This window comes from Petaurus breviceps, unplaced genomic scaffold (assembly GCF_028583685.1).
Source record: "Petaurus breviceps papuanus isolate PSGF00001 unplaced genomic scaffold, PetGlider_PUasm1.0 76, whole genome shotgun sequence".
NCBI classification, from domain to species: Eukaryota; Metazoa; Chordata; class Mammalia; order Diprotodontia; family Petauridae; genus Petaurus; species Petaurus breviceps.
Genome location: NW_027186473.1, coordinates 14,464,739 through 14,484,327, shown reverse-complemented (window position 1 = coordinate 14,484,327; position 19,589 = coordinate 14,464,739). Strand labels below are relative to the sequence as shown.

Below are 19,589 nucleotides of genomic sequence, written 5' to 3'. Positions count from 1 at the left end.
GATCCTGTGCTATTGTGATCCCCATTTTATAGAGGAGGAAAATGAGACTGAGAGAGCAACTTACCCAGGGTGACACAGGTAGTAAGGATCTGAGGCAGGATTCAAACTCAGGCTTTGCTGACTCCAAATGCAGCACTCTGTCTACAAACCTAGCTGCCTCTATGATAAATGTGAGTTTCTATTGTCCTATCATCTCAGAGATGGCTGAGCTTTTAAAAGACCGAGGTCTCCCCCTGTATCCAGAGCTATGGCCAGTCATCCTACCTATATATTGCCACTGGATTCCTATGACTCTGGAGGAGAAAAGTGAGGCTGATGACTTTGCACAGCCCTGCCTCACTTAAATCCTGTTCACTTGCATATCAAGACGTCCCCCTCCTGATGTAACTGAGAACAAAGGATGAACAATAACAGTCTATTAACAGGGATCTGCTTGGAGGACGTGCATTTATATGGTACTTTATAGTTTGCATTTTACATTCTTTATCTCTTTTTACATTTCCAATAATTCTGTCCCGCAGGCAGCACAGGGATTGTGACCCTCATTCTACAGAGAAAGCTAATGCCCACAGAGGTTACGCTATTCATAAGCAAGTGGCAGAGACAGGTTTTAAGCTCGTGCCTACCGCCCCTCATCCTCACTCTCCAATCCATCTCTCCCAAAAGTGGGAGCCACAATAGACCATCAGTTGTTTGACCAGGCTCAGTGTGAAAGGCCCCAACCCTCCATCACATCCCCCTCCTTCACTAGAGGCTGAGTCAGCCTGGGCTTCCAAGGTCACCCCTTAACTGTGATTTAAACACACCCAAGTCCCGAGTTGGGTCGGCGGGTTTCCCAATGCCTTGCTGGATCCTAGCACGTGCCAACTGCGCCCTCTACCGCCCAAAGGCACCATTGCGGCCACACGCATTTCCCTTTGGAGGGGGGAAGGGGGCAGAATAAAGAAGGAAGGTGGGGGGTGAAGGGGTGCCCTGCTGGGGGCTCAGGGAATGGTGTGGGGCTGTTTCCCTAAAATTAAAGTGCAAATCAGAAAGAAAGTAAAATGACTAAAGGGAAGTTGTCTGTCTTCGAAATTCTTGTCTTGGTAGCAGACATAAAACGAAACACAAAGCTCACCTGGCCCCCGACACGGGGGAAGTTTCTCCCAAATAACCATTTTATTATACATAATTTAGCACCATGCAGGGAGCCACGCGGCTCTCACGTCGGAGTCAATTCCGTACTAAAGACAGCCCCACCGAGACTTAGCAAACACTCACCATCTCGAATTACCGTGGACGGTGAGTGCTGGAGGTGCATTTCGCTGAGCTCTCCCCCTAAGCCAGAAGGAACAGACAATGCAAATCTTAAGCCACACAGCGGACGCGGGGAAGTCATTGGCTGCCCAATGCTGCCATCTACCGGGCAGTCTCGGGAGTGTGCTGTCCACACCTCTCACCGTGCCGGTACAAGAGGACCAGATGACAAAACATTAAGAGACCCCAGAAATCTTCAGGTTGAAGGCTACTTAACTTGGCTACCCACAGTTCAGAGGATCTGTACACTTGAATGGAGGGTAGGAGTGAAGAGGAAAATTACATTTAAAAAAACTAACTTCTAACTGAAATTTATCATTTCTTTTAACTAGGAATGTAAGCGCTGAACAATTTGAGATGTCTATAGGCTTCAGCAGACAGCTGAAGGGGTCTGTGCCCCCAAAAGGGTAAGAACCCCGATGTGGTCCAACCCTGTTACTCCACAGATGAGTCATCGGTGTCTCCAGTGAAACCAGAATAATAAGTAGGAGCCAATGCAATGGGAATGTTTTCTGAGATCTTTTTTTAAACCTGAGATGACTACTCAGAGTCAGCTTCACCCTCATTTTTTTAATTGACAAGATTTAAAGAAACATTTCCCTCTCCTCTCCTTGCTCACCCCAACTGAACAAGTGAAACACATTCCACTATAAATGTTTAAGACACCCCTCTGTCTGAAATAGTTTTTGTATATCCATAAATAGGGCAGGGGAATAAGTTCAGAGCTCCTTCCAGAAGCATAATTCTAGTAATTGCTAGTAGAAAGACCCCCAACATATGAATCAAGAGGCCTGATTTCTAGCCCAGTCATGGCTTATGCTTGCCCTGTAATCTTGGGGAAAACAGTTCACTTTTCTGGGACTCAGTTTCTGCAGGGGCAAAAATACCAGTCCACCAGGAGTATAACAAAATGATCAAATGTCGGTGAAAGCTGATGTATAGAGAAGGATGAAGTGAGATATAAATGTAGAGCAGATGTTATTACCCATTGGATCATAAATTCAGAGTCATTCCTGGATATTGTTACTATGTATACTGAATGCTAAGCCTGGAAGCCTCCCCTGCTGAGGTGACAAATCAGTGCTGATTGGGGACATGAAGCACATCCAGAGAGTCTTTTTCCTACACAGAGACTTTGGTTTCAATAAAACCTGATTTTCTTGAATACTCTCTGCCTGCCCTCTTCCTCCCATGGTGCAAGGAATAATAAAGTCATTTTCAGGACAAGCTCTCCCAACTCCTTAGAGAAAGGTGTTACATTACTAAAAGGGTACAAGTGTAAAAGACTGGGGGTTTTTGTAGTTGTTGTTTGGTTACATCATATACTAGAAAGAGATGAGAAAGGAAGGAGGAAAATATGGAGACAAAAATCACTGCACAAGCCAGGTATGACTAACATATGGAGACTATATTGTTGTCATTAATATTGATCAGGGGTTCTTAACCTTTTGTGTCATAGACTCCTCTGGCAATCTAGTGAAACCTATATTCTTCCCAGTATAGTGTTGTAAAAGTCATAGGCATAAAATAAAATACATAGAAATAAAAGAAACTATTAAATACAGCTGTCAAAATATTCTTTAAAATTAGTTTTCAACCCTCAGGCTAAGAACTCCTGATAGGTAATGAAAATTCTAGATTTATCAATGTCGATAATGGTGCAATATGCAAAGTTCATGCTATATATGGAAAGAAGTGATGAAAGGGAAAGGGAAAGAACCTGTATGTTCTGAAATATTTATATCAACTCTCTTGGTGGTGGCAAAGAACTGGAAACTGAAGAGATTCCCATCAAATTGGGGAATGGCTAAACAGGTTGTGGTTTATGATAGTGATGGAATACTACTGTGCTGTAAAAAATGATGAGCGGGTTGATTTTAGAAAAACCTGGAAAGACTTGCATGAAATAACAGAGTGAAATGAACAGAACCAAGAGAATGTTGTATACAGTAACAGCAATATTGTTTGAAGAATAACTGTGAACAACTAGGTTATTCTGAGTATTATAAATACTCAGATTAACTACCAAGAACCTATGAAGGAAGATGTTGGCCATCTCCAGAGAAAGAACTGATAAACAGAAGTATGCATAGTATGCAGGGTGTGTGTGTGTGTGTGTGTGTGTGTGAGTGAGTGAAATTGTGGCCTTTCCCTGATGTGGGGTGGTGAAGAAGGGAGGGAGACAGTTTGGAATTTAAAATGTAATTTAAAAATAAATTTTTTAAAAAGGAGGTCTGATTTTAGGAAGGGTGTAGAAACTTTTAAATATTACCGGCTTTATGCATAGGTAGAAAAATAACCATCTAAGTGAGATTATCTTAGAGACACCAGGAAGACATATAGCTATAGACATATAGATAGATATATACATGTATGCATGTATGTGTGTCTGCTATATGTATATGTATGCATACCCATATATACAAAATACACATCTATACATATATGTATATATGCCTATCATTGTAATATAATGCCAAGGAAAGGCAACTTCCCAAGGTTCAGAATACCAGCATAGGTGCTCTCCATTTTATTCAGTGACAAACCCAGAACAGAGAAGATCAAAACATGACATCATTCAAAATACAGCATTTACTAAGTGTGATTAAATAATCTCCAAGTACTACCCCACCCCAGGACCTTCCATTCATTTAATCAATTACAAAGTCTCTCTTCTAAATACTACTCCACCCCTAGGCTGTACCTTCATTTAGTTCACCACAAAGCCCCTCTTCTCAAATGGAGATTAGTTTCCAATCTAAGTAAAGTACATTCATTTGTTCAACCATAGAACACAAAAAGGTCAAAAGTTCCCCACCCCTGGATCACAATTGAATCTACCCCAGAGTTACATCAAGTTTAAGCACAGCACTTAATACCCAAATGGAGGTCTTTTCTTCATCTTGACAGGAGGCAAGTTCTCAGCAATCTTAGTTCCTGGGGAGACAAGGCTTAGCAAGGCCACAAGATACATTGCCAGTCCCTTCATCAATTCATCCTCTGTCTGTAGAACAGTCCTAGAACCCCTGAAAACATTAGCAAAACCCTCTCCCAGGATTTCTGTAAACATACAACAAGAAAATCCTTCTTCAGGGCTTCTGAACCAACAGAAAGGTTCCCAGACCCCTGCAACAACAGCACTGTCCTTCACCAGTGGACAGTATTCACTCTCTGTCTGCAGGACAGTCTCAGGAGCTCTGAGCCAACAGCCAGGTTCCAGGACTTCTTCAAGAAAAGGACCGTCTTTCACCAGTGGACAAATCTGGCAAAACAACATCAAAACAGACAGGCAAAGTACCAGCAAAACAGCCATGTCTCCTCAGTCCTTGGCAGCTCAGGGGGCAGGTCTCAAAAGTCCAGGGCAATTCAAAGTGGTCCCCAGCAATTCTCTCAGTCTCTCTCTGCCTCCACGAGGTGCTGCTTCCAAAAAGTCCTTCTGCCTCTCTCTTGTGTCTCTCCAAATCTACGTCACCAGCTCCTCCCAGTTCGTGTCTCTCTTTTCAAATCAACAAGTCCATCCCACAGGTGGGATTAACAAACTCTGGGTTTTAACATCAGTTTGAAAACCAAGCCAATACAGGGGAATCTTTGTATTCCATTACTATCACATTCCACCCCTCCAGGATCCTTGGCCTTACAATCTCAATCTAAATGGCCATGGATCCTGGAACAAATAGAGGCACTATGCTTTGTACTCCTTGCCGACTACACCATAATGTAATATAATGCCAAGGAAAGGCAACTTCCCAAGGTTCAGAATATTCCATTACTATCACAATCATACACATGTACTTCTGTATATCTTATATGTCTGTGTATGTGTGTATACACATATAGGGGGAAATACACACATATATCCATGCTTATATATGTATATACTTCCCCACCTCCTCACTGATGCTAGAAATTCATAATGAATTCCTTTAGCCAAAAATGTATCCTCGATGAAATTGGATGTATACTCCCAATAGTATTAACTCTTTCAGTCTTTTCATGTGAGTATTTCAACAAATTCCTTTCCTAATCTAAATTAGACAAGGAAAAAAATGGTATAGGGAGCATGAGGACCCCCAAATGGCTCTCAGGAGAATGCCCCAGAAGTAGATACCCTCTGCATAAGAAAAACATGTAACAAAGAGGAGACATCAAACTTGTCTATTGCTGGACCTCACTTGAAAATAGGGTGGTTCTGACACTGTTCTGTCCCCAGCACCCAATGCTTACTCCATACACTGCTCTCCAATACATATTCTTTGTCATTTTTAAAGGAAGATACACATTGAGATATAAAAATAAGCCAGAGACAACATGGTCATTTAAACTGACCCATAATTTTTTTTAATTTTTTATTAATAGAGGAATCACTCAACACTGCCAACACTTCATCTTGCCTGTGACTAGTTTATTTCCTTAATTCCAAAAACAGACTGAGAGACAGACAATCTTATCATGGCTTTACTATTGATTTAAGAATCACAATAGTCCTGGCTGAGACCTACCTTCATTGGATTATTCTGAACAGCCACCAAAAGTCCAAGAAGCATTTTTGCACTTTTAATGAGGTAGAGAATGTTGGAGTTAGAAGGGATAGAACTGGGAATGACTATAATGAGTTCTGTTTTTGACACATTGAATCTGAGATACCTTTAAGACAGCCAGGTGGAAACATAACTCAGTTTGATATGTATACTGTGTCCAATAGTACAAATTTAAATCCATGTACACATTTTCATCAGTACACATAGTAGGCACTTAATATGGGTTGAATTTGAATTGAAATGGCACACTAAATTGAGGTGGAAATGAGACTAGTCCATCCTGATAAAAGGCCTTTAAAGTTCCAAAGCACAAAACCATGCAGGGAAGCACCTAAGGCCAGCATCATTATTGACCATTCTTACAGGGAGGCCATTAGACAGCCATTATCTCCTAAGGTCTATCCCATCATTGCTCAAGAAAGCAATTAGAATGAGGCTACCCTGAAGAAAGATTTTTGTGGTACCTGTCCTTGTGCTAATTTCAATAATCATAGAATTTTCAGGCTAGAAAGGAGCCTTGGAATCCAAATCTCTCATCTTTGTCTTCCAGATCAAGAAAATGTGACCAAGGAGATAAGATGGCCTGCCAAAAGCAATACAAGTAGTAAATAATAGGGAGGAAACTAGGGGGTCTTGAGACCCCTAACCCAGTGCTCTTCTCACTAAACCACCATGCAGCTTTTGCTAAAGGGAAGAACTGAATGTTACTGGGTTTTGGAATTCCACCATTTCTTCTTAGTCATCCACTTTTCTCATGGTGCCTTTCCTACCAGTTCCTATGCACTGGTTTACCAAGTGTCCAATTTGCTGATATGGAATGCCTCTAACCACACTGAAGCCAAGACTTCCTATTAGTGTCCTTTCCTATTCAAAGAGGTAATGTAGCCAAACATGGCATATTGGAAATCACTTGCTGGATGTATCTATGACTTTTCCCCTGTTGTTTGGTACAGACTGACAGGTAATATTGCAGGTAATACATTTGACAGTGTTACAAGACTCTGGACTTATTTCCCCAATCCACATTTATACTAGCAGGTCAGGTAACCCTAGCATGGCCAACTACAACTCCCCCTAAAGGTTTTAAAGGGACCTCTAAGAGGAAATGGGATTATCCATGCTATCACCTGGAGCCCCCATACTAAATGTGGTCCCCAATATCATCACCAGTGATTAGCACCCCAATGTCATTTAATCCTTTGATATTTCTTCTACATCACTGATAACCAATTAACATCAATTAACTTTTACAAAGGAAAAGTTACTAAGATATAACAAGAAAAGAATTACAAACACATCGGTTCAGACAGGGGACACACTTTCCCCTGTACCACCTCAGTCCCTGGGAACAACAGCCTCAGATTTAAAGTGGATCCTACAAACATTCATCCTATTAACAAGTTCATTTCTGGTATAGCAATAACCAATGGATGGTTATAGCAACAACTCCCTTGGTTGCAATACATATCCCAGCTGCCAGGTTGACCCCATTGCTGGACCAGATCAGGCAGCTCACTCCTCAGAGCTGGCTCTAGGCTTGGTTCCAATGTTTCAAAGCTCACAAAGGTGCAGCCTAGTCCATTCCATCTTGATAGTCATTCACCTAAGAGCTGCAAAGAGGCAAACACATACTAAGTGCTAATTCATAGTCATGCATTGAGCCAAATGCAGAGAGTAGGTACTGTGGCCTTTCATTTAGAGGCTTGTAGGACTTATTTCCTCAATTGCCAAGAGCAGTTGTGCTTTTGAACATACACATGTTCAGTTCATCAGTGTATCCCAGAGTAAGCAGACAGGAAACATAGAGACCCATGCATACTCTGGAAGAAGGGTAGGGTCCCTTGATCACACATCATCGTGCTCTGAGAATTGAACCTCCCATTACAAAGGGAAAAGGGGGGAGGGAAGAGGTGTGAAACAATGAAAAAAAAAAGAATCCTATTACAAATTTTTCCTTCCTACAGAAAAAAGGCAGAATTTGTAAATATATATATATATATATATATAATTTAAATTACTACCACCAAGTAACAAAATAGTCTAAAGATAATATCTATTCAAATGCAGCCACAGATGACTGAAAACCAAAACATGGTTAGATTCAAAACTCTCTTTACTTTGAAAGCAGATGGATAAAATATAGTACTAGTGACGGAATTGAGGTATCAGGGAGGGAAGAGAAGTTTAACTATAAGAAAGGAATAAGGCAGGGAAGAGGCATAAGATAGACAGTTGCCATGATGAGGAATTTGCAATCGGGAGCAGGCACTCCAAGAAAATGTCTGATTACTTAGCAAATTGTGTTGATTTGCTTTGGTTAACTGTACTTCTGGTGGAGGAGCTATGATGGGAAAATGAGTTAGTGGGTAATGATAAAAATGCAAAGAAAAATGCATGAATAAAACATTTTAACATACACACAAGAAAACAAAAGAAGTAAAGGACACAGAAATGGCAATTTTGTGCCTACCTTGTGCAATTTAATTTACACTTGAACAGAAAACAAACTTTATATAACTTTATGTACACCAGTTCAAGTATAATCCTTTTTTTTCTTTTTCTTTTCTTTTTTTTTTTGGTTCTTCATACATTTCAATATTTGTATCCTGTTGATGATTGTTAAATTCCTAATGAAAAAAGAAAGTTAAATGAGAAAAAAATCATTCCAGGTTGCCTGACACTTGAATAGGAAGACAGGAAAATGAAGAAGAGCTTTCAGGAGGAGTACAGCAGGCAATCTGGCAGGGCTATCCCTCACCTGGAAGACTGGATGATTGTTGGAGGTCAGGACTTTCTGAAAGGCCTCCTCTCTCCAAAGAAGAACCTCTGCCAGCCAGCCAGCTAATCACTGAAATTCTTTTCATCACCCAAGTCCCTTGCTGCTCTACACTTTTTCCATGACTGTCTTTTCCTAACCATAAAAAGGTTTCTTTCTACTTGGCTGCTCTCTATGCTTACATTTTTCCCCTTAGTTTGAAGGAAACTGCTTCAGGCTTATCCCCCCACCTTTTTAATCAATAACTTAACTGTGTGTAACCTAAAATAAAATTTGCATTAGGTCATTTCCATGGCAACCATCGCAAACAGAATCAAATACCTCTGCTCGCTAAAATATCTGCTGCCTTCTTTTAAAGGGACCATATATCCCCTTTCTGGGAACAAATACTTGCTTAGCAGAGCATAACTTTTAGAAACACATTTAAACATAACATAATCAGGTATCCGAAGATCTATCTAATACTATCTATACACTACACCACTCTCACTACAAGATTTTCCCCACATTCCTCAAATCACACCACATAAAAGAACTAGCTATTCTACCTCTGCTCAGGGCCAAAGTTTATCTAGAAATAGGCACAGGATAAGATTTTAGAGCCACTTTTTTTTTAAGTCTAAGTCTCCCTATATGGCCAAAGCTAGAAGCCCCAACCACTCCCAGCATGGGAACCTTGACCTACTCTATTTCCAAGTCAGGCTGATCTGCCCCTCTTTACTCAAGCTGGTGGCTTACCATATGGTGTCCAATTTAGCATATCTGATAGGCTTAGCTTACTGCAACTCAGAACTCCCAAGCTCAAGAGCATAAGGCTCCCCAGAAAATAAAATTATAGGTGTACATCACTACACCTGGCCCTACACACTCATTTTACAGCTGTGACTGATACGTCACCAATCTGAAAAAGGCTACATATCCACTTCAAGAACCTTTCCTGGAACTTTCCTTAATTCTTAAATTTGGTCACAATAAGCACAGAATCTGCCTATTTACCTTTAAAGTGAAGTCACAGGTTTGACCACCACCTGAATGGGTCAGTAAAATCACTTCCCAGTGCCATCTAGAAAAGAGCTCCAAAAAAAAAAAAATAAATGAATGAATGAATAAATAAATAAATGTAATCAAATTCATTTTGTAATGTCATTCCATGCTCACCACGTCCAGAGTCTTCTATTGTTTGGTTTTTTTTAAGTATTTGTAATGTATAGGCATGTGTCTTCTATGTAATCTACAAATGTTTGGCCTCCCTCGTTCCTACTCTTGAACCATATTTTCCTTTTTTCACCATCCTCACATATGCTCACTTTTGCACTGAAGTTACTGAGTATCAGTATTTATCTGTAGATCAACCATGTTGGTTTCGTTTGGAGGATCTTGTTGAGTTTTTTGCAGGATTTCTCTTTGTTTCCATTCTTTGCAATGTATGTTCACTCTTAAATTGCAATTATTTTCACCTTGTGGGGGGTTTGTTTATTTTTTGAAAATATCTACATGTACTGCAATACAAGACGACTTAATGTCCCATGAAATGATTGTTTTCGTTGTCTTTGGCAGTATGATAAAACCAATTCTACCAATTCCTTTACTTGTGTCTCTAGCCTATGAGCCATCCTTCCATCTGTCTACAATTTCCTTTGTGCTTTGCTTTCGTTTCTAGCATGAAGACCCAGATAGATAAAACCCTATTCCTTCAAGAATATGCCCATTTGAGGGTCACTAGACAAGTATCTCACATTTAAACTACCAACAGCTCAGTTAATGGAAATTATAGACTATTAAAAACATAAGATTCTTTTTTGTCCTTTGCCCATTTTTTGCCCACTCTGCCATTTTTGCCAAAATTCAAAGAGACCAAATGGGACTGGAAGCCATTTTGTAGGGGGTTGTAGCAGCAAGCATCCCAGCATCCCCAGGGTCACTGCCACCACAGGTTCTTGGATCTGCTTTGATAAAGGAAAGCAACTCAAAATGGGTTAACAAACTTACTTTAATCAGTCAAACATGTATCGTTTACCTAGTTCAGGGGAAAAAGGTCAGCACCCCGAACTTGCAGAATATACAGACAGAATTATCAAGACAGAGAAACAGATCAAGTAGACTGTTTTCCAAACTGTCCAACCATTACATCCATACCAAATCAACATCTGGGTTTCAAAGCTGGGGCGCCCTGGACAACGGCTTCCCAGAGTTTCATCTGATCAAATCACAGAACACTTCTCAAAATGAGCCCCAAAACAAAGCCTCACATCAGGGCTTATATAGCCTTCTCCTGGCTCAGAGAATGTAACAACCTTCTGGACACACTGGCCAATCAAGAAGTATCTAATGAAAAACAAGCCTCCCACCCCAGGTTTCAGGTGCACTTTAGCCTAGGGGTAGGGAAGATCTTTAAAATTTACATTCCCATTACAGGGGGTTTTTCTTCATTTTATAAGTTATCAAGACCAGAGAATTCATTACCAAGTGGCCACCTACTGGTGATCAGAGTGACTGTACTTAGAGAGTTTAGTCCTTAGAAAGCAGGCATAGTGTGCTATGGAATAGTGTGCTATGGAAATCGATGGGAGGTACAAAATTGAACTATATGTCACCATAAATGGCACTTGCATTTGTGCTCTATGAAACACATAAATGAGATTTTGATTTGAAGAGTATCTGAAAAAACAAAATCAATGAGACTTCATTTGTGCTGTGATGATGCATGTTCTGGAAACTGAATACACTTGAGAATACGACCCCATGTCAAGGAGGCCACCATTGGACAAGGGTAGTTTGTAGTGATTTCCAGCTGGTGCTGGATTCAGCTAGCTAGACTGGAGGTGAAAGTATAGCTATTCTATCACTATTTCCTGATACAACCTACTTCACAGAAATAATGAGATTCCTTTCATTTACTTCAGTCTATTCTTTGATTAGAACAAACATTTTTTTAAAGTAGGTTTGGCTGAATTCTATTTAACTTCCAGCTTCGGGACATACTCCCAGGAGGCTAAGAATATAGATAGAGGTAGAAGAATATAGCAGAGGCCAAGCGGCTCTGGCTTCCACCTTCCCCAATCAATGTAAAAAGGGGACTCCGAACAAACTTTGGAGCTGCTTTAGAACCCACAAAATGACACAGAGAAGCTAACCTCCTGCTGAGGACAGCCCGGCAGGCTGGCAGGAATCGGCCAGTGCAGGGCTCTGGGAGCCAAGCCCAGGCCCACGACAAGGCTTTAGCCCCAGGGTGGGCCTAATCAGCTGCCAGCATGAGAGACTCAAGATCAGCAGCAGCCGTGCTGTTTCCAGAATTATCAACACACAGATGCGAAGGATAAAGTGAGAGGTCAGTGCAGTCTGGACTTTGGGACCATAAGTGGGAGTATGTTGGCTTTTGCCCTGGGGCAAGAAGCCTCTGAGACACCAGAACAGCCAGCCAGCACCACGTGGCAGCTTCAGCTCCTGGCCTGCAGAGTGTAGGGGGAGCAAGCACCAGTCTGAGGGGTAATCGCTCTTGCTTTAACCTGCTTGGATATGGATTGCAGTCTAGGGTGGAGGTCCTAGGGTGTGTGTCCAGCTTGGCAGAGCATGTGGAGGTCTCAGAGAGGGCACCCATCTAATACCTCTGGCAGCTGAGAAAACCCCAGCGTTTGGGACGAAAGCTCCCTTGTCTGGTGGCAAAGTCCTACTGTGGCAAAAATCCCAGGGGTCAAGTGACTGAGGGGCGACATGACCAGGCAAAGGAAACAAAGCAGACAGAAGATTCCAACATTAGACTCCTATTTGGGGGACAAAAAGGAGCAAAGCATGGAACAGGAGGAAGACAGTGAAGTCAGAACTCCTGCACCAAAAACTTCAAAAGAAAATACGAGCTGGTTACAGGCCATAGAGGACTTTAAGAAGCAGATAAGAGAAGTGGATGAGAAACTGGGAAGAGAAATGAGAACAATGCAAGAAAATTGAGAAATGAGAGTCAACAGCCTGACTGAAGAAAATAACACCTTAAAAAATAGACTAACTCAAATGGCAAAAGAGGCCCAAAAAGGCAATGAGGAGAAGAATGCCTTAAAAAGCCGCATTTGCCAGATGGAAAAAGAATCTCAAAAGCTCAATGAGAAGAATCATGGCTTCAGAATTAGATTGGAGCAAATGGAAGCTAATGAGTTCATGAGAAATCAAGATGCTGTTAAACAGATCCAAACAAATGAAAGAATAGAAGGCAATGTGAAATATCTCATGGGAAAAACCACTGACCTGGAAAATAGATCCAGGAGAGATAATTTAAAAATTATTGGACTACCTGAAAGCCATGACCAAACTAAGAACCTAGAAATCAATCTCCAGGAAGTTCTCAAAGAAAACTGCCCTGATGTTTTAGTACCAGAGGGCAAAACAGAGGTTGAAAGAATCCACCAATCACCTCCTGAAAAAGATCCCCAAAAGAAAACTCCTAGGAATATTATAGCCAAGTTCTGGAATTCCCAGATTTAGGAGAGAACATTACAAGCAGCCAGGAAGAAACAATTTGAATATTGTGGAAACACAATCAGGATAACCCAGGATCTGGCAGCTTCTACACTGAGGGATCGAAGGGCTTGGAATATGATATTCCGGAGATCAAAGGAGCTGGGATTAAAACCAAAAGTCACCTACCCAGCAAAACTGAGTATCATGTTTCAGGGGAAAATATGGTCATTCAGTGGAACAGAGGACTTTCAAGCATTCTTGATGAAAAAAAAAAACAGAGTTGAATAGAAAATTTGTCATTGAGATACAAGAAGCAAGAGAAGCATGAGAAGGTAAACAGGGAAAAGAAATCATAAGGAACTTATCAAAGTTGAACTATTAACATTCCTTACATGGAAAAACAATAATTGTAACTGATGAAACTTTTCTCAGTCTGAAAATAGTTGAAGGGAATAGAAATATATAGAGAGAAATGTCTATATATGAGGGTATGTGGGCATATGAATACATATGTGAATGTGTGTATATATGTTTACAGGTATACATAGATAGAGGGCACAGGACCAATTTAATAGGAAGGGATGATACTTAAAAGGTGAAATTAAGAGATGAGAAAGGAATATAATGAGAGGAGATGGAGACAGAATGGGGTAAACTATCTCATATAGAAGAGGCAAGGGAAAATGGTTACAATGGAGGGGAAGAATAGGAAGGCAAAAGGGAATGGGTCAACCTTATTCCTATTGAATTTGGCTTGGGGAGGGAATGAAATACACACTAAATAGGGTATCTCACCCTACAGGAGAGTAGGGGGGAAGGGGATGAGAGGGAAGGCAGGCTGGGGGGGGAGGGAAGTTGGAAGCACCCACTTTTGAAAAGAGACAGGATCAAAGTAGAGAATAGAACAAGTAGGAGGTGGGATAGGAGGGAGGGAAATCTAGTCAGTCTTTTACAATATATCTACTATGTTATTGTTTTGCATTAGTCACACGTGTACAACCTATACTGAATTGTTTATCTTCCCAGTAAGGGTGGGTGACAAGGGAGGAAGTGAATGAATCTGGAATTCAGTTTTAAAATCAAATGTTTAAATACATACATATATATATATATATATATACACACTATTATTAATACTATTTTACATGTAATTGGGAAATAAGGTATACAGGCACTGGGGCATAGAAATCCACCATGCCCTACTGGAAAAATCGAAAGGGGTATGGGAGAAAATATGGGAGAGCAGACTGGAGGAGGGACTGCTATTTGGGGGCGGTGGGTAGGGGAAAAACGGGAAGAAAATTTGTAACTAAATATCTGGCAGAAATGAATGATGTAAGTCAGAAGTTAATAAAGCTTTTGAAAAATGAAAAAAAAAGAATATAGCTAGAAGAAATGATTCCATCAGTTCCAAATATCTCGGTCCTCAGGGCATGTACATGATAACCACTAAACTAACAACTAGTTAATGCCCTACTTCAAACAGCCCATTCCTAGATAATAGCTATGTCTTTCTGTTCTGTCTACACAAATAAACAGCAGTGGGTTGATTAAATCAGTGGGTTGATTAAATGTGCTTTGGTTTTACTCTTCTGTTCCTTAGGGAAGTTGTCAGATGATTTGGTGGGGGAGGGCCTGTTTTTGTTTTTAGCACCCCTAAACCAATTTACTTGTGGTGTATCCTTCATAAGGATTAAAATCCTAATCATAGTGTAATAAAATATTAGAAAGGACCTTGAACAGTATGATACAGTGGAAAGCATATTGGCTGTCAAGTCTCACAATCTAAGTTTAAATCCTGTTTACTCCCTGATTCTAATGTTTACTACTTCCTATGTGACCTTGAACAAGTCACTTTTTCTCTGTGGACCTCAGAATCCTCATTTGCAAAATGAAGGGGTTGGACTACATGGCCTCTGAGATCTCTTCCAACCACCTCATTTAGCATTTAAGGAAACTGAGATTCATAATTTAAGGAAACTGAGATTCATAGAGGTTATGACTTAGCTAAGGTTAGTTAGCTGTAGTTTGTTACAGAATTAGATCTAGAATCCATCTCCTGACTCCCATCACAGGGCTTTTTTTCAATTATACCACACTGTCTTTCTGTACTTATTTTTTTAAGAATATCTCAGGATTAATCTATGAAAATAATGTTTATTACTAGATATGAGCTACTTTTCTGATATTGAAGCTGTGACATTAATAGTGCTCCCATAGAAGTTTGAGCACAATATCTTCCTTCTCATGGATGATAATGTACCACCCTTTTTTCAAGCTATCAGTAATAGGAACAGCCTATTCCCTGCAGAATGCTTCATTTTTTGCTCTTTCCTTCCTTTTCCTTCTCCCTCAACACTCTCACTTGCCCTAGAGACCCTCATTTAAGTAGAAACTCAGAGACTTTCAGCTGCTAAATATCTGTTAGAACAAAGTAATCCCTTGCTCAGCCTTTGAAATGAAGCAATGGAAATGCTCAGCATTCAAGGTACAAAGGATATGGTTTCTGCCTGAGATTACCTGATAACAGGAATGAATGATAGCTTTCTCCCTGAAAATACATATTGATTGTTGGCTGTGAATTTTGCAATGGATAACTCTGAAATGGCCATCCTTCAAAAGCACGTGAACTGAAGTTGCTGCTGTCTGTTCTCAAAATGATTTGTAGCAAGAAACATGGTAAGGCAGGAGGAATGTGTATATTCGGTCAGGTTGGATGCTTTCCACCTGATTTTTAAGTAATCTTACATTATTTAATTTTAACTTATTTCCCACTTTTAAATATTCCCAAGAAAAAGTGACCATCTGTAATCATCTAAGGTCAGGAAAGGGCATCTAGGTGGCAAAGTGGATAGAGCACTGGGCTTGGAATCAGGAAGACTCCTCTTCCTGAATTCAAATATGGCCTCAGACACTTCTAGCTGTGTGATCCTGGACAAGTCACTTAACCCTGTTTGCCCTCAATTCCCTCATCTGTAAAATGAGCTGAAGAAGGGAATAGCAGACCACTCCAATATCTTTGCCAAGAAAACTTCAAATGGGGTCACAAAGAGTCAGACATGACTGAACAACAAAATGAGGGAAGTGAACTCTAATAGACCTTAAGATCCCTAAATAGGGACAGCTAGGTGGCACAAAGGATAGAGTGTCAAGACCTGGAGTCTGGAAGACTCATCTTTCTGAGTTCAAGTCTGTCCTCAGACACTTACTAGCTTTGTGACCCTGGGCAAATCACTTAGTCCTCAGGTTCCTCATCCTTAAAATGAGGGGGTTGGACTAGATGACTTTTCTGACTGATATAATGAAAGAGAAAAGACTAAGGAATTTAAGACTGTCCAAAGTAGGGAATGGAGAGCCAGAATCTTATAGTGAATAGAGAGCTAACTTCAAAGCCAGGAAGACTTTACTTTCTCTTCCATTTCTGATCCATACTGGCTGTGTGACTCTGGGCAAGTAGTTATTCCTCAGAATTCTAGGAAACTCTCTCAAACCATAAATTGTAGAGACGGTGCCCACCTACATCGATAGAGACAGTTTTTTCATCCAAAAACTCTCTAAACCAATGAAATCATAGATTTGGCCCCTATCCAAGAATGGGGAAAATAGACATTCTTAATATTACTGTAAATTTAAAAAAAAAAAAAGCTGCCCACAATTCGACAAGAACGATTTTGAAGCTTACTATCTCTCTCCTGACAAGAAAGGCAATGGATTTAGGATGCAGACAATTTTTGGACATGGCTAATGAGTGAATTTATTTTATTTGACTCTGCATATTTTTTGCAAGGATTTTGTTTTTATTTTTCCCAATTGGGGGTAGGAGAAGACGGAGGCAGAAGAAATAAATTTATAATTGAAAAAGTAAAATTTTATTTTTAAAAATGAGTTGTCCCAGTGTTGCCATAAGTCTAAGATAGTTATATTGCTATTTTATTTAATAAATGTATTTTTCATTGCCTCTTGTCAACAAACTTAAATTTCTAGAGCAGGCTATAATCTTGTTCAGACCAAGAGAAAGCAGGTGAAAGGAGTTGCCTGCCTAAAATAACATTTAGCAAAGTTTATTAAGGCAAGACATTCCATAAGCCAAGTTCCCCAAAGTCCCAAAGACAAAAAGGCTGAAGTTTCAACAGCCAAGGTCCCCTGTGTTCCACCTCTGTACAGGCAGCTTTGAACAAGGCTCTGTACTAATTGTTTTCATTGTTATTATTAATTCTCTCCACAGAGTAACCTGATATCAAAGGGACTACCCTTCTTAATTACCATTGTAAGGTAAAGTAGGACAAGGGGACCAAGAGAATCAAATCTTTATATTATTTTAAATGAGAATCACAACCTGCCCATTAAGACTGAAAGCTTTCAGTCAAAATGTGGCACTGATCTGAGTTAGTGCCTAAGCAGAAAAAGAGACTATCGTTAAGTCTTTTTTTTCTAATTTATGGAATAAAACAAGCATTTCCATAACATAGTACAATAAAAAAGATGATTGCACATGAAACTGCAAATCTACTATACACAACTTTCTATTTCTTTTAAATATACAACAAAATCATATAAATTTCTTTTTTTTTCTTTTTTCTTCCCTCCCCAACCTGCCCTCAAGATGGCTACCATTAGACACAAATAGGTATATACATATATACATACATGTAAAATTATTCTATAAATATTTCCATTTATCAGTTCTTTCTCTGGATACAGATAGTGTCTTTCTTCATATGTCTTTTATAATTAATTTGGGTATTCATAACAGTCAAAATAACTTATTTGCTCAAAGTCATTCTTAAAACAATATTGTTGTTACTGTATACAATGTTCTCTTGGTTCTGTTCATTTCACTCTTCATTAATTCGTGCAAGTCCTTCAGTTTTTCTAAGATCATTGAGCTCATCATTTCTTATAGCAAAGTAGTATCCCATCACAATCATATACTACAACTTGTTCAGCCATTCCCCAACTGATGGGTATCTCTGCAATTCCCAGTTCTTTGTCACCACAAAGAGAGCTGCTATAAACATTTTAGAACATAGAAGTTCTTTTTCTTTCTCCCTAATTATCTTCAAAAATAGACCAAGGCTGGGACGGCTAGGTGGTGCAGTGAATAGAGCACCAGACCTGGAGTCAGGAAAACCTGAGTTCAAATCCAGCCTCAGACACTTAATACTCACTAGCCTTGTGACCTTGGGCAAGTCACTTAATGCCAACTGCCTTGCCCTCCAAAAAGCAAAAAAAAAAAATATAGCCCAAGGAGTGGTATTGCTGGGTCAAAGGGCATAGGTAAATTTCAGTATCCCTTAAGGTCTCTCAAGCTCGTTCCTAACTTCTTTTGTCTGGAAGATCATTCCTAAAAGTATCAATCATTCATTCAGTCAACAACCATCTGTTAAGTGGTTACTCTGTTCAAAGTATGGGTGAGATATAAAGATAGGGTCCCTGCCCTCACAAAGATTACAGTGCTAGAGACTGGGGCTGACAATGCCCCTGGGGTAACCCTGTCATCAAGAGGAACCCCAAGCCAAGGTATGTAGGCTACTAAGTCTTCTCTGGTAAGAAAAGAATGAAGTAATACATCTGAAGAGTTTGGAGCTTCTCGGAAGAACACTAGAAAAATTCAAAGTATTCTTTTGGTTGCTAATCAAAACATAATTTATCTTTAAACCATACTTTATAGAACAGAAGAAAAGGGGAAAGTGGGGGAAGACGGAGAAGAGGAAAGAAAAAAATCCTTGATAGTGAAAGAAAAGAAACTAAGAGAGTGGAACTCAGTTATCCAAATGCATTCAAGGAATTAAATTTGGGGGATAGGAAATAAGGTAATTTTCAAATATTTAGGTAATTATTTCCTATGTTTCTATTATTTTGTTGAAAGGACCAATCAGCACATAACAGTGATTAAAATGGCATTTTTTACCTTTGAAAGTCACCTTTCTTGAATGCCAGACTGAGCAAATGAATGAATTAATTAATTAATTAATAGCTATCAGTGATCCCTGTGCTTTCTGCCTGGACATGCATGAAGGAGGGATGATCTTCTTCTACCATCCTCCACCATTTCCCTCTTCATTACCACTTATACCTAGGCAAAAGGTGAAAGGCAGTGGGTAATGGGATACGGTGCAGAAACTAGAGTCAGGAAGACTGGGTTCAAATTCTGTCTCTAATACTAGCTGTCTAACCCTGTGCAAGTCACTTAACCTTCTTGGCCCCCTGTTTCCTCATCTATAAAATGAGGGGGCAGGATTCAGTGACCCCAAGGTCCCTTTCACCTCTAAATCTGTGATCCTATCCTCCTAGGAATTATTTTCTCCTCTGCCCCTAAAATCTCTGCACATAATTTTGTATATAAATGACATAAATGTGCACATTATCAAGCCCCTAGACAGGAGTAGAGAGAAGTCAATGGCATAACACACTTCTGCAATAAAGGTATGTTTTCATTTGTCCCATGGGGGAGGGATCGCCTGTGGATCAGACAAGAACAGTAGGATTTGACACTCTCTGCAGCTGCCCCTAAAGCTTATCCAATAATA

The 19,589-nt window shown here is 39.9% G+C and overlaps 1 long non-coding RNA gene across 1 annotated transcript in view; it reads right to left on the bottom strand.

Moving 5' to 3' along the window:
• Window positions 1–8,217: 8,217 nt before the first annotated feature.
• Window positions 8,218–19,589, bottom strand: part of LOC138175039 (uncharacterized) — a 46,543-nt gene continuing 35,171 nt past the window's right edge. The window contains exons 6-7 of the long non-coding RNA XR_011171858.1: window positions 9,607–9,684; window positions 8,218–8,461 (exon numbers count right to left, since the gene is read on the bottom strand). This is a non-coding gene — a long non-coding RNA (uncharacterized lncRNA). The remainder of the gene's footprint in view (window positions 8,462–9,606; window positions 9,685–19,589) is intronic.